Genomic DNA, 15791 nt, shown 5'->3' with positions numbered 1-15791 from the left:
ACTTGACTCTAAACTTTAATTCACCAAGAACCATGCAAGGAGTAACTCAAATTCACAATGGAGAAGATGAATTCTCTACCTTAGGTCCTCAATTTCAAAGGTAGAAGCTCAAATGTGCAATGAATTCTTCAAATCTTCTAAGTCTCCAAGCTAAATTCTTGATGAGCTAAGTTTTCTCCTACTCTCCCTCTCTCTCTCCCACGGCTATGGCCTCAAAAGAGTGGTGAAGAGTGATGCCAACACATGTAAATCAAGACTAAACAATTGGTCTAGCAAAGTCCACTTAATGGCATTTTGCTAAATAAGCCAACTAATGTAATTTAACATTATTTAATCTAATTTAATCATTCCAAATCAATTTCAAATTAAATCTACCATAAAATCACATAAATTCTAATTAACATAAAACACCAGTCAATTTCAGATTTGGCCGCCACTAAGGCCTTCAATTTGCAGTTCAAAACTTAAAATATAAACAGATCAATTCATGGCAAACAGATAGAGATGCATTTAAACCAATACACTCAGGCAATCCGTTCAGAATTTCAGTCTAATCAGTTACTTATCATATTCAGTCACAGTTTAGCAGTAATCAGTGGTGAGGGTTGTCACAACCACCACCACCACCACCACTATAAAAATTGAAATATACAATTTAAAAATAATAAATTTTAAATTTGATCTTATACATATCAAATAACTTATTTTTAGTTTAGCATTTAAATTTTTATCAAATATTTTTTCAACTTAAAAAAATCAACATTCACTTTTCAATCCTTAATTTTTAATTTTTAATTTTCAACTTTATCAAACACCACCTTAGTTTATGCCTAACTCATTAACCACTTAATCCATTTATTTATTTAGTTATTAAATTGACGAATACACATATGTTAGTATTTGGTTTCTATAATAAAAGGGGTTAATCACACCAAGACCCCATCAACTACTAACAAATATTACTTTATCTTCCTTCATCAATGAATTTGTACATATTGATCTCTGTAACTATAACAATATAACACTTTTATCCCCACCAGGCCAACTCCAAAAGAGATGTTATGGAGGGTAAAAATATTGACCTAGAGCCCAAAGAAATAAATGTATGGCCCAGAAAATTTAGCCCAGCCAAAGAAGCTCCAAAGTAAGGGCTAGGCCCAAACCCTTGTTAAGTTTATCCAAAGAAGAGACAAGTCACGTGACCAAATGTCTGAATAAGATCGCCTTCTGGAAGGAAATTCGTAGTACAAAGGAGAGCCCTTGGATCCATTTGTAACCTACGATGGAGATCAGGATTGATAGAGATAGGGATGTATGATCAGTATATCCTGACAACATGATCATCCGATGAGCAAGATTCGACAGTTGAAGATGGGAATAAATATCCGAACTAATCCAAGCCATCCAAAATGAAACAAATCCAATGGTGACGAATCGAGATAGCTTGACCACTTGCCCGACCAAATACTAGGGGCATAAAGTACCGTTGGATCAAGACAGTCATCCAACGGCCCAAATACAAGGTATTGACACTATAAAAGGAAGGACTAGGAATAACAAAAGGAGGCAACTAAAAAACAGTATAACTAGTCTTGCTTTTCAATATAATATGCCTAAACACTATTCTAACTTGATTGTCGGAGGATCCTCCCGACCAAATCTAGTCAGAAGTGATCAATGAGGAGCGGCTTATCTCGCTTTCCCTGTGGAGAAAATTATGTCCTTCCACAGATGTATTTGTATAATTTTTATAATTGAGGGAATCAATATGCATATTTATTTTTTTAAAAAAAATTTAAACTTGGGTAAAAAATTGTATATTTATATTTAAAATTATTATCAATTAAAACTATCTAATACTAGGTCGCCTTAAAATATAGGCCTCATTCTAGCCCTAATTAGTAAAAACAATTGATAATTATCAATTTAAATTTTATGTTTTAACTTATATCTTAATTTTTGAGGCTATGCCGGGTATGAGTTAATTTGAGAGTGTTAGTATTGGATTAAGGGAGACTTATTTATAAGTCCTTTTTCAGACACTTATGATAGGTTAAGTCCTGTGTAATTTCTTATAGAGTCTCAAATCCTATTTAGATAGGAATGTATTCCACAAGATCCTACATAAACGTAATGTGACGTGACACTTACATAAACGTAACGTAACGTGACACCTACATAAGCGTAACGTAACGTGACACCTATATAAACGTAACATAACGTGACACCTATATAAACGTAACATAACATGTCATGCTACATTTCGCAAACTTAATGAGTTTTTATTTTTTTAAATTGAATGTGAAAATGTTGCTGGTTTATGTTTGTGTTACGTTACGTTTCATATAAATATGATCTATGGTAACATTCAATTTCCTATATAGGAAATTAAATGTTACCATAGATCATAGGTGTCACGTTACGTTTATGTAGGTGTCACGTTACGTTACGTTTATGTAGATATGATCTATGGTAACATGCAATTTCCTATATAGGAAATTGCATGTTACCATAGATCATAGGCGTCACGTTACGTTTATGTAGGTGTCACGTTAGATATAGGTGTCGCGTTACGTTTATGTAGGTGTCATGTTACGTTACGTTTATATAGATATGATCTATGGTAACATTCAATTTCCTATATATGGTTTTACTATTATTTATGATATTAACAACTAATATTGAGGGTAAATATGTCAACAAACTTCCCACAGGACTTATGGGAACATAAGTTTTTTAGTAAGACCATATGTAGCATAAGTTTCCCTAATAAGACTTATAAATAATTTTCCCTTGGATTAAATACAAAAGTAATTTAGAAGTTGAATTTGGATCAATTTTTATGAAAATGATCTAAATTTTAGAAAATTGTCTTGGCATGAAAAACTATCCAATGCTGGGTCGACTTAAAAAATGTGCCTTGTCCTACCTTGAACCCAACCTAAATATTTGATTGTTCAATTAGTAAAGTTGGTAATAATCAATTAAAGGCTCAAAATTTAAAGACCAAACATTTTGAAAGCTTCTAATTAAAATTTTAAAAAATTAAATATACTAAAACATTAATATGATTTTGTAGTATAAATTCTCTATCATTTGAAAATATTTAGGAGTTAAGATATAGAGTTATTAAGGAATGAGACTAATATCACAGGAGTTTCTAATTACACACACTTACACTTTTTTTTCACACCCACCACATGCATTATAAATTTTAAAATTTAGGCATAAATATTAATACATCTAAGTGTACAAAGAAATTAAATATGGGTGTTAACAATTCCCAATACTAAGAAGTCTATGAAACGCTAAAAATATTAATACGATTTTATAATATAAATTCGTTACTATTTAAAAATATTTAGGAGTTAATTTAGGAATATAAATTAAAAAGTTAGAGTATCTATATATGGTATCAATAATATAATTATACAATAAGGCTAATTATTTGAACATTTGAAGGAGTTAATTTAGGAACAAAAATTGGTGATATTAATGATATTAAAAAATGAGTGTTATTATTAGCACCCGATTGATTATTTTGGACCACTTATTTTTTTGGGTCCCCACTTATAAAATCTAAAACCCTAAAAATTTCTTTCCTCCCTCAAATAATACCAAAATTATCTTTGTGAAAATATTACACCCATTCAAATGCACACCCTGATATCCCAAAAAAACCTATCTCCCAAAACCCTTACAAAACCCTTAACACAAAACCCACGGCGGTGGAACCTTCCAAAACTGGTGGAAAAAAAATTTGTTCACCACTTGTGACCACTTGTCACGGTGATTAAGAAGTTTTTTCTCTGCTTGGTCACCAGTTTTGTCAATCTCCTTGAATTTTTTATTTTTTATTTTTTATTACCTCTTTTCACACACATAGCACAATCCACTTTCACACTTCTTTGGTTGGTTTTCTGTCACTCATCCATGGTCTCATTGTACTTGTAAGCACTGTTTTTCTCCTTGGGGGCTTTTCTAACATTGTGATGCAGCAGAATGCACAGAGACTAGATATCGTTCTAATAGATGAAAGGGACTCTCGAATCCACGAGAACAATAAAACCTTGAATATACAAGGAAGAAAAAATATCTTAATATTATTGATTGAATTAATAAAAGTTGTCTTTGCCATACTTGTAGGAAAAGTAATTCTAAAATAAACTAGGAAACTTAAATCAATACAAATTAGGAAACCTAAGAAAATAGGAAACTAAAATTCTAAACTATTTAAAATCTTAGTCAAAATCTAATTCCAAAATAATAAAATTAAGAAATAATATATCAAAAATATTAAAACTAAAAATATAAAAATTCTTAAAATCTTGTCCTACATCAGGCTCCACTTCTTTGAAAGAACTCGTCCTCGAGATCATATCAGAGATCTGCTATCTTCCATGCCAAATAAAGAGATATTTTGAATATTTCAGTTGCTTGCCCCTCTTCCAAGAGTTATATATAGAAAACTTTTCTTTCTGAAAGTTCTTCTCTATATGCTTCAACTGGTTGGCAAGATTAATTAGACAAACATTGAAAATCAAATTAAATTGCTCCACACCAAGAAAATCAACCAAATTTACTTTATGTAGAACTTGCATGCTCTCTTGATGTTGCACCATAACAGATTCAATTGATCCTTCAATTATCAACCTTGGAATATCAAGTGTAGCATCAACCAATTTCTTTGTTACATGCAGCGGTTGTATTATCTCTTCTTCTATTTTCTCTTTGTTACTGGGCTTAATCAGATCTCCTTCTTGCTAAATAGTTTTATGATTTGTTTGTAAAACTTTCTCCCCAACATTCAAATTGCCATGTGTTGATGCATTATCAACATTCGAACAAGACTTTGCATCTTCTTCATTAGTTTTACAAACGGTCTCACCACAAATAATATTTGGATGCGAATTATTTTCTTTCGCAACTACAATTTCATTGCAAATTTTTACCAACTCCATGGAAGTCTCTTGATTTGTATATGACAATAAATCTTCATGATCATGAAAGTAAAATTTTGATGCTAAAAACCTTTTCATTATTAACCATGAATGAATTTTGTTTTTACCTTTGCAAACTCGATAATCTTGCAATCCATTCCACCACTTCAATGCAATTTTATCAAGTTTGTAGTATGCAAATATAACATTTTTTTCATGAGGAATCTTCATGAATTCAAAGAAATTTTCAAGATCAAGCAACCAATCAAGAAAATCTTCTTTTTGAAACTTACTTGAACTATTAAAATATGAAATTTTTGCAAAATAGCGTAAGCTAGCAGGTTGGCCTCGGGTGAATCCTTCGGCGCAATTGTTGTCAACTATTGGTTGCCTCTAGTTGACGATTAGTCCCAAATCGGCAAGTAGATTACAAATTTAATTGTAAAGTTCTGATACCACTTGACGCAGCGGAATGCCCGGGGACTAGATATCATTCTAGTAGATGAAAGGGGCTCTCGAATCCACGAGTTGAATCCATAAGGAAGAGAAAATATCTTAATATTATTGATTGAATTAATAAAAATTGTCTTTGTCATGAGGCTTACATAGCTATTTATAATAAGCTAAACCTAATACTTGTAGGAAAAGTAATTCTAAAATAAATTAGGAAACTTAAATCAATACAAATTAGGAAACCTAAAAGAATAGAAAACTAAAATTCTAAATTATTTAAAATCCTAGTCAAAATCTAATTCCAAAATAATAAAATTAAGAAATAATATATCAAAAATATTAAATCTAAAAATATAAAAATTCTTAAAATCTTGTCCTACATCACATTGTCAATTTAAAGTTATATACTTCTATTAGATGGTTATTACTTCATCTCCACATAAGTGTTCATGACCTTACAATGAGAAAATAATGTTCGATTTTCTATTTCTGAACAAATAAGCAATGTTTGGTTACCTATTCCCGAACAAATAAACAATGTCCGGGCCTGTGTTCCCGAATATCGATCATATGTTTGGGAGTTCAATACTGAAAAAATGACGAATAGTTTTATAATTTTTGTCATGTTTTTTAAGAAACTTATCCTTACAATGCCAATCTTCTCTAGGCTAACAACACCATCAAAGTTATGAATCTCTTCTAAGCTTATATTGCTATACTCCTCTTGTCTCATGGAGTTGTGATTTCTGGAAAAACTTCCACTCATTATCATTGCCGGAGAAATGTATATAATCAAATGGTTATCACCGTTGCGGCTGAAATATTGCCGCCAAAAGGTTTTCAAGGTTTTGAAGGAAGGTAAGTTTTGAATGTGGGATTTGGGAAAGAGGGATGGATGGGGATAGAGGTGGGTGCTCTCATAAACACTATCTCATGATGTAGTGGATGTATGGGTTCAATTGTGAGAGAGGGTGTCCCAAAATTATTGATGTCCTTTTTAGTAATTTCATTTGAGATTATTATTGTAATAAAAGAAAACCAAAAAACGGGAGGTCCAAAATAATTGATGGGGTGCTAATAGCAACATTCTAAAAAATATTTAATCAACCAATCATTAGACATGTCTTTTTTTGCTTTTACAATAATTCAAAAATTTTGAAAATTCATGTTGAGAACTTGGAGCTCCCACAATGTTTATTGTTAGAAACCTTTTTATCCTTAATATATATATATAGAGAGAGATATAGATATAGATATAGATATAATTATTTTTTAAATTTCCAAGTTTTTGGTTTAAAATTTGAATGGGAGAACTTGAAAAGGAAAGATTTAGAAAAAGAAAAAAAGAGTAATGTTAATTACGGCAAAACGTCTTAATTTCATTTATTTATATGGTAACTAAATTTAGTCTACTTTAGAGTGTTTCCAATGCTTACCCTTTTTTTTTTAATCTAATTTAAATTTGATAAAAAAAAGTCCAGTTTTGGTGCTCTAACGTTAACATCAAATCCGTCTCAAATTGAGGATGTCTTAAATTTTTCATCAAATTGAGGATGCTTAGAGCCTTTCATCAAATTACTGCAAATAACCGTTAGCTTTACAGGTATACAAGAGCACCGGACGATCGGTCGGTTGTCCCTTCGGACATCCACTTCCTTGCAATTTACTATAGAAAATCTGTTTTAGAATCTGGGCGACATCACCACCCAAACCACCAACTTCACCGCCACCGAACTCCGTTACTGCCACCATGAGCATCACCATCACCACTACCTTACGACATCAAACCCACCTCCTTCACAACCAAGTTCCATTACCACTACCATCAGCTCTACGACCACCATGAGCATCACCATCACCACTACCTTATGACACCAAACCCACCTCCTTCACAACCAAGTTCCATTACCACTACCATTAAGCTCTACAACCACCATCATCGTGAAATCTACTGCCATCGCCAGACCATCACGAACTTTGTTACCATCTAAAACCATGCTCTACATCATGTTATAAATGAAGAAGAAAAATGAGGAAGATTGAGCAGAAAGAAACAAAAGATGAATGTTTCATAATTTTTGTAGTTAGTTTTCGGACAACTTTCGGCATACTGAAAACGCCGAAAAAGTGAAAAAGTGAAAAAGTGAGAAAGCGAGGTAGTGTTGGACGAAGTAGGAAGTGAGGTGAAGAGAATGGCAAAAGAATAAAGTAGAACCATCAAGAATCGACAAAAATATGAAATCCAAAAGGTGGCATGAAAAAAAGTCAAAAACGAGAAGAAAAGTCTTTTTTTTTATTATTATTATCAACTTTTAAAACTCCGACAGCATACAAAAAGAGAAAGACCGAGACATGTGAGAGGTGATACAAAAAGTAAGCCGTGAAGTGAATCCAACAACACAAAAATGAGACAAAATGGAGTCATGACGAAAGAGATAGAAGTGCTTGAAGTAGTGGGTTGGTAGTGGGTTTTGCTGGTAAGAGATGATGGGTTTGCATCTTTCTTTTGAAATTTGAGGCTAAAATGTAATTTTTTTAACTTTTTTTGTTTCAAATGTGATGGTGGGACCAAAATTGATACGATTTCAAAAATTTTGAGGGTAAAATTAAAATTATTCATAGTCTGGGGGTGTAATCAAAAATTGAGGCAAAGTATAGGGGTAAAAATAAAATTTTCTAAAACTTTTTTCTTTGTTGCTAGTTGTTAATTGAAGACATGACTTTAGAAAGTAAAATTAGATTGAGAAATAAGTTAAAACTACTTGATTTGAAAATTTTGTTTGATAAGAGCAATACTAAGTGTTTAGAATTGTGTTGTTTGTTCTTGTTTATTTGTACAGATGGACTTCTCTCTCTCATCTATCTATGTATATCTGTGTATGTATGACAAATAGACCTCCTGTGATGCAGATTTGTTAAAAAATGGCTCAGATCAGAACAAATAAGAAAATATTTTAACAGATAGGTTAAAAAATTCAAAATACAAGAAAAAATAGGTTAAAAAATTAAATAGATAAAAAAATTGAACAGAAAATCAAAAAAATTAAATAGATAAAAAAATATTTGAATAGGTAGTCACAAAAATTATACAGATAAGAAAAAAGTGAACAGATAGATTAAGGGATAAAATTATAAACAAAATATAATAAATATACTTTTCACCACAATATTTTACAAATAGTGGATTTCTCACCAAAAAAACTACCTAAATGACTTAATGCCTTATACTCTCATTATATTGGATTTTTTTACAATTTTTTCTAAATTATCACCTATAACCTTAATTTTTTTTAATAAAAAAAATATTTCACGAACTATCACTTTTAATAGAAAAATAACGTTTATTTCTATTTGTTTTAGCAAAAGTCACTTTTTAACAATTTGAGTAAAAAAATTCATTTTTTATTTTAGTTTGTTTAATTGACAATTGAGATTAAAAAAATTAACAAGATTCACCATGTTTTGCAAGTGCAAAAAAGTCTACATGAACAATAAGAAAAATGTTTGAGACCCATAAAAAAATATCCACAATTGTACCCAAAATAATGTGGTATCATATGTGACAACTCTTAATTTGCTATTCACTCAATAACATGGAGCCCATCTCCTTTACCATATCATTATGAGTGAAAATATGAATATTTAGAATTGCTAGAATAATAAATTATCACGTATAACTCCCATTTTTTTATTTTTATATATATATATATATATATATATATATATATATAAGTTTCACCAACCATCACTTTTAATAGAAAAATAATATTTATTTCTATTTGATTTTAGCAAAAGTCATTTTTGAACTATTTAAGCAAAAAAAATTATTTTTATATTTTAATGTGTTTAATTGACGATTGAGATTAAAAAAAAATTAACATAATTTATTGTTCAAGTCCTTGTAGTGTAAAATGATATAAAAAAAAAATTATAAAATTTAAAACAAAAAATGACAAAAATACATAAATATAAATTTTTAATAGAGATTAATAATTTGAATACATGTATTTAATAACATATTATGTTTAAACCAATAATATTATGACACATCATTATGACAAATGTGAATATTGATCTCATTGTCATTGCAATAGCATAATTTGAAGAAGATTTTAAATTTTAAATTTTATTTTATAGTTTAATAGATGATGTATAAATTAATGAATGAATATTGATCTTATTTTAATTATGGTAACATAATATAAGGAAGAATCTAAATTTAAAATTTTATTTTGAGAATATAAAATTAATTTATAAACTAATCATATTGTGACACATATTAACAAAAAAATAAACAAAATTCAAAAAAATAAGAAAAAAGAATTGAAATTTTCAACCTTAATAAGATGACAACGTTTTACAATTATAATAATATATATATGTCTTTTATTTTTTATATGTACTTACCACTTTAATATCAATTTATATATATTACAAAAGTACTTAAAGTCATGTATTATCTTTTTGTTTCTTCTATTATTTCTTTTTCTTTATTTTTTTTCTTCTCTCAATTTTTTATATTTGTTTTAGAGTAAGATCACCATTTTTGAAATTTAAATAACAAAAAAAACTTTGTTTTATTTTTCAAAAAATGGGAAAAAAAATTATAACAAAGGTCGTAACAGTTTTTATATTATAATCATCTTATTGCTATATATTTAATTTCTATACTAGCGGGCGGTACACGTGATGCGTGTGCAATTCAAATAAGTAAAAATAAATGAAAATAATAATATAATGTGTACTTAGCTTAAGTGGTTTAAGTCTTCATACTTTAAACCTATGGTCCATGGTCGTAAGTTCAAGCCTTACCCACCTTTTTGTGTATTTTTTTTTTTAAATAAAAAATACGTGGCATGAGGAGAGCAATAGGTCCTAAAATACTGCCACCAATTGAGGCATTTACTTAATAATAATATGAGTACTGCTATTAGTACATCATCAATTATTTTGGACCCTCCATTTTCTTTTTACCCCCACTTATAAATTCTAAAACCCTTAAAATTTATTTTCTTTCCCCAAATAATATCAAAATTATCCTTGTGAAAACATTTCACCCATTCAATTGAATGCAGACCCCCACACCCCAAAAAGCTTCTCTTCCAAAAACCTTAACAAAACCCACGAAGGTGATTATAATTTCATCTTCACACACTTGTTCATGACCTGGGAAAATAAATGTAGGGTTTTTTTTATTGTTGATTTAAAATTTACCTTTTGTGGGCTCTGCGATCTACTCGAGTTTGGTTATTTGTGAAATGTTTGATTACATGTTCCCGAACAAATGAACAATGTTCAGGCATGTGTTCTCGAATTTCGGTCATGTATTTGGGAGTTCAATATTGAAAAAATGACGAACAATTTTTATTATTTTTGCCATTTTTTTTTTCAAGAAACTTACATTTATAAGGCCAATATTCACTAAGCTAAGAACACCATGAAAGTTATGAACCTCCTCTGAGTTTTTATTATTGTACTCCTCTCATCTCATAGAGTTGTGGTTGTTAAAAAAACTTCCACTCATTATCATTGCCGGAGAAGTGTGGGTAATCAAATGGTTGCCATCATTACCGACAGAATATTGCTGCCAAAGAGTTTTCAAAGTTTTGAGGGTGACTAGGTTTTGAACGTGGGATTTGGGAAAGATGGATAGGTGGTGATGGAAGTGGGTGCTCTCATAAACTCTAACTCATGATGTAGTGGATGTGCGGGCTCTAAGATAGGGTGTTCCAAAATTATTGATATCCTTTTTAGTAATTTTATTTGAGGTTATTATTGTAATAAAAAAGAAACTAAAAAATGAGGGGTCCAAAACAATTAATGGGGTACTAATAGTCATTTGAACATTTATCTTTCTCCATAATAGTCTTTTCCTGACATCTAATCCCATGATTAAACAAACATAAAATACAAATCCAGTCCAACCAAATAGTCCGGGGACAATGTATCGTAGGACTAACAGTCCGGTAGATTCCAATCCCCCCCTTATCCAGTCCGTTCAAACTAACACATCATAATAGTATAGATAAATATATGTATAAACTACTAATAGGTCGTAGTAGTTGGACTTAATTCCCGTCAAATCCTATTGAAAATAAGTTCTAGTAAAATCGTCGCTAAAAATAATTTTTTGTAATATTTTTTGAATATGTCACTAAAAATTGACAATTAGTGACTTTTTTTGTCATAATTTTTATAAATTGTCACTAAAATTTACAATAGGTGACGTTTTTCTGTGACAAATTTTTTAAACTGTCACTGAAAGTTGAAAATTAGTGATTTTTTTGTGACGATTTTTTAAAATTGTCACTAAAACTAATAATTAAACATTTTTTGTGACAAAATTTTTAAATTGTCGCTGAAAATTAACAATTAGTGAATTTTTTTAATAGTGTTCGATGAAAACGTCATAATTATTATAGGACCTATTGAACAATAAGTCCACCTATCAAGACCTACACATATATCTTCCTAGATATACTGTTATCTTTTTTCTTTTTGAATAATGTTATATTTTTTTTTTAGCCATATCTATTTGATGTTGTAAAAATAAGGGCCAATGAAGAAAAATAAATTGTTTGTCAATATCTTATTTCTCTTGATACTTCCATGCCAATGAGTTGGTCATTTTAAATATATGAATTTTATTATGGGATTTGAAGCATTATCTTTAGAGAAATTCTATAATATACTCCTTGTATGCCCTCTTAAATTATGATATTTTCTTTTTTTTGTTATGATGAATTTTTTTTTAGTTATGATTTTATTATCTTTAGTTATGACTCATGTGTTATTTAGTTATGATTTTTTTTTTTAAATTATGATTCAAAAAACATGAAATTATGCTATTTTTTGTAAGGATAAATTACAACCCCCTGAGGTTTACTTAAGTATAAATTGTTCTGTATGGATTGAAAAGTTATAAATATTCCCTTGTTAAAAATTTTTATTTAACAAAATTAATTAAAAAAAGAAAATTCATAATTATTCTCTTATAGAATAATAAAATTATCCAAATTATTAATTGAAATATATTTTTAACATTTTTAAAAATTGTTAATTAATTTGATAATTTATTAATAAAATAAGTAATTTATTATGAAATTAGAAACCTCATGAGGTAAAATACAATTTCTAAAATTACAAATGATGATTCATATTTTAATCAAACCTTAAGAAATCTATTTATAATTTATCTATTTTTTAATTATAAAATACATACTGGGCATACCCTTTAACAAACGTGCATCATAGTGGCCCTGTTTGGTAGAGTTTAGAAAAAGTGATTATAGTTTATAACTTAACAGATTATAGCTTATAACTGTGAACATAAACTGTTAACCTGTTTGGTGCAGCTGTGAGATTATGAATTTAAGCAACAGAGTAGTGTTTGGTTAATAAGCTATAAAATAACTTTTTATTATGTAATTGTCTTTTTTGCCCTTATATGATATAAAAATGATTATTTTGTCATTTTTTTCAGTTTTAATTTTAAAAAACTTATTTCATTAATAAACGTTAATATAATTAGTATTACAAAAATTATCATTTCATTAATAGTATCAATCAGTATAAAATTATATCATTTTTTCATTATAAATTAATTAGTAGCAATTAATGGCTTAATAAGCATCAATTAATACTAAAATTATTAATAGTTTCAATTAGTATAAAATTATTTCATTTTTTTCATTATAAATTAATTAGTGGCAATTAATGGCTTAATAAGCATCAATTAATACTAAAATTATTAATAGTTTCAATTAGTATAAAATTATTTCATTTTTTTCATTATAAATTAATTAGTGTCAATTAATGGCTTAATTAGCATCGATTAATACTAAAATTATTAATAGTAAATCAATTAATGGCTTAATTAGTCTCAATTAATACTAAAATTATTAATTAGTATAAATTAATATTGATAATTAATTTTTATTAGTATTAATTAATAATTAATTCATTACAAAAGCATACAATATTAATTTATTAATAATTAATACCAATTAATATTGATTTTTTTTTCTTTTTCTTTAGAAATATATAATTTTTTCTTTTTTAATTAATATAAAAATATACAATATTAATTTATTAATAATTAATACCAATTAATATTGATTTTTTAATTAATATTGATTTGTTTTAGGATTTCAACGCCCCCGGCAAAGATCTGCCGGTGGCTAGGGTTTCAATGTAAACCGCGATCACGATCGCGACGGCGACAGTGACAAACAACGCAGATTAAGAGAGAGTGTGCTTTGGTTCGTTGAGAGATCTGGTTCTCCGATCAGATCGCGATGCTCTAGTTAGGGTTTCAGATCGCGAAGATAGAGAGAGAGAGCTCTGGTTCTCCAACCAGATCGTGATGCTCCAGTTAAGGTTTCAGATTACGAAGATAGATAGATAGATAGAGAGAGAGAGAGAGAGAGAGCTCTGGTTCGTTGAGAGCTCTAGTTCTCCGACCAGATCGTGATGCTCCGGTTAGGGTTTCAAATTGCAATGGCGATGAGAGTTTTAGATCGTGAGTGAGAGTTTCAGATCGTGAGTGAGAGAGAGAGAAGAGAGATCGCAAAAAGAGAGAGAAAAGATAGCAAAGAGAGAGAATTGTGGTTTGCCTTCGCCTGAAATCACCCTCGCCGGAAAATCTTTGCCGGAAATCGCCCCTGTCTCTCTCTTTCAAGTGAGCAATGAACAGTGTTTTGTGAAATAGGATTTATATAGTTGGGTTTTTGGTAATATTTGGGTATTGACAAGGGCATTTAAGTAATTGTACGCCCCTCACACCAGCTGCACGCTTAAGTCGAAATTATAGGCACCCTTGGAGCAACTTTCAAATTTAAGCTGAAAATGGCTTAAATTAAGCTGTAATCTGTGACTTATAAGTTGTACCAAGCACATCAATATAGCTTAATATAAACCAAAAACTGATTTAAGCTAAAAAAAAGTTTTACCAAACAGGCACAGTGTTTCCGTTCTCTTTATTAGAAAAGATATCTTATATAAGAGCATCTCCAACGGTGAACCAAAATTTTTACTAAATTTGAATAAAAAAAAGCCAATTTTCTCAATCTGATACCATTTGCTCTAACCGTGCATCAAAAGGGAAGTGGTCAACCGGTAAGGCAAATTTTTTTTTTTTTTTTTTTTTTTTACCTGTTAGAATATTTTTGACCGGTTTGAACCTACCTATTTGAAAGGGAACCGGTCGACCGGTTAGTCAACCGGCCGGACAATCGGTTGGTTGACCGGTTGGCTCACCTCAACGGTAACACACAGTGAAATGGTGAAATCTGAAGCCTGTTCTCACTTTGATAAATTTTTTGTTCCATTCTCATTTTGATACCAATTTGGTGAAACAATTGGAGTTCCAAAAAGTAACTTTTTCACCAAATCTAAGTGTAGACTTTCATTAGTAGACTCTAAAAATTCTACACGTGTTCGTCTAACTATTTGACAAGTGTCATATGTGAATTGTCTTTCTTATTTATGTCTTTTATTTTTTATATTTACTTACCACTTTTATATATATTATAAAAGTACTTAAAGTCATGTATTATCTTTTGTTTTCTTCTATTATTTCTTTTTCTTTATTTTTTTTCTTCTCTCAAAATTTTTTATATGTTTTCGATTAAGATCATCATTTTTGAAATTTAAATAACAAAAAAAACTTTGTTTTGTTTCTAAAAAAATTGGAAAAAAATTCTAACAAAAGTCGTAACATTTTTTATATTGCAATCATCTTGCTGCTATATATTTAATTTCTATATATTGTTACCTTTTTCTTTTTGAATAATGTTATCTATTTTTTTGGCCATATCTATTTGATGTTGTAAAAATAAGGACTCATCAAGAAAAATAAATTGTTTGTCAATGGCTATATTTCTTTTCATACTTTCATGGCAATGAGTTGGTAATTTTAAATATATGAATTTTATTATGGGATTTGAAGGATTCTCTTTATTATAAGAGATCTTATTAACTGTAAACAATGAAAAAAAATCAAATTTAAATTAAGTAAATTTATCCCAATCACTTTTAGTTTTTGGGTGATTGACCCATAAATCTCGAAAGGTAAAATTGTGAATCAGTTAGTCCCAATTTTATTGTAATGAACATGAAAGTCTCATTAAATGCGAATTGACACATTTGCCCATGTGATTTACTGTATTAGTTACGTTTGGAAAATATACTAGTCATGTTTAAAAAAAGCATACTAAGACATTTTTTATTTGTTCTGTATTAGCCATGTTTGAAAAATACACTAAGCTCATGTTTGGAAAATACACTAGTCACGTTTCACATTTAAAAAAAGTACTAGTCACGTTTAAAAAAAGCGTACTAAGACATTTTTTATTTGTTCTGTATTAGGCACGTTTGGAAAATACACTAACCACATTT

Source organism: Camellia sinensis, chromosome 12 (assembly GCF_055761805.1).
Source record: "Camellia sinensis isolate YWXY chromosome 12, ASM5576180v1, whole genome shotgun sequence".
NCBI classification, from domain to species: Eukaryota; Viridiplantae; Streptophyta; class Magnoliopsida; order Ericales; family Theaceae; genus Camellia; species Camellia sinensis.
The sequence above is the reverse complement of the archived record's forward strand: the minus strand, read 5'-3'. Positions refer to the sequence as shown.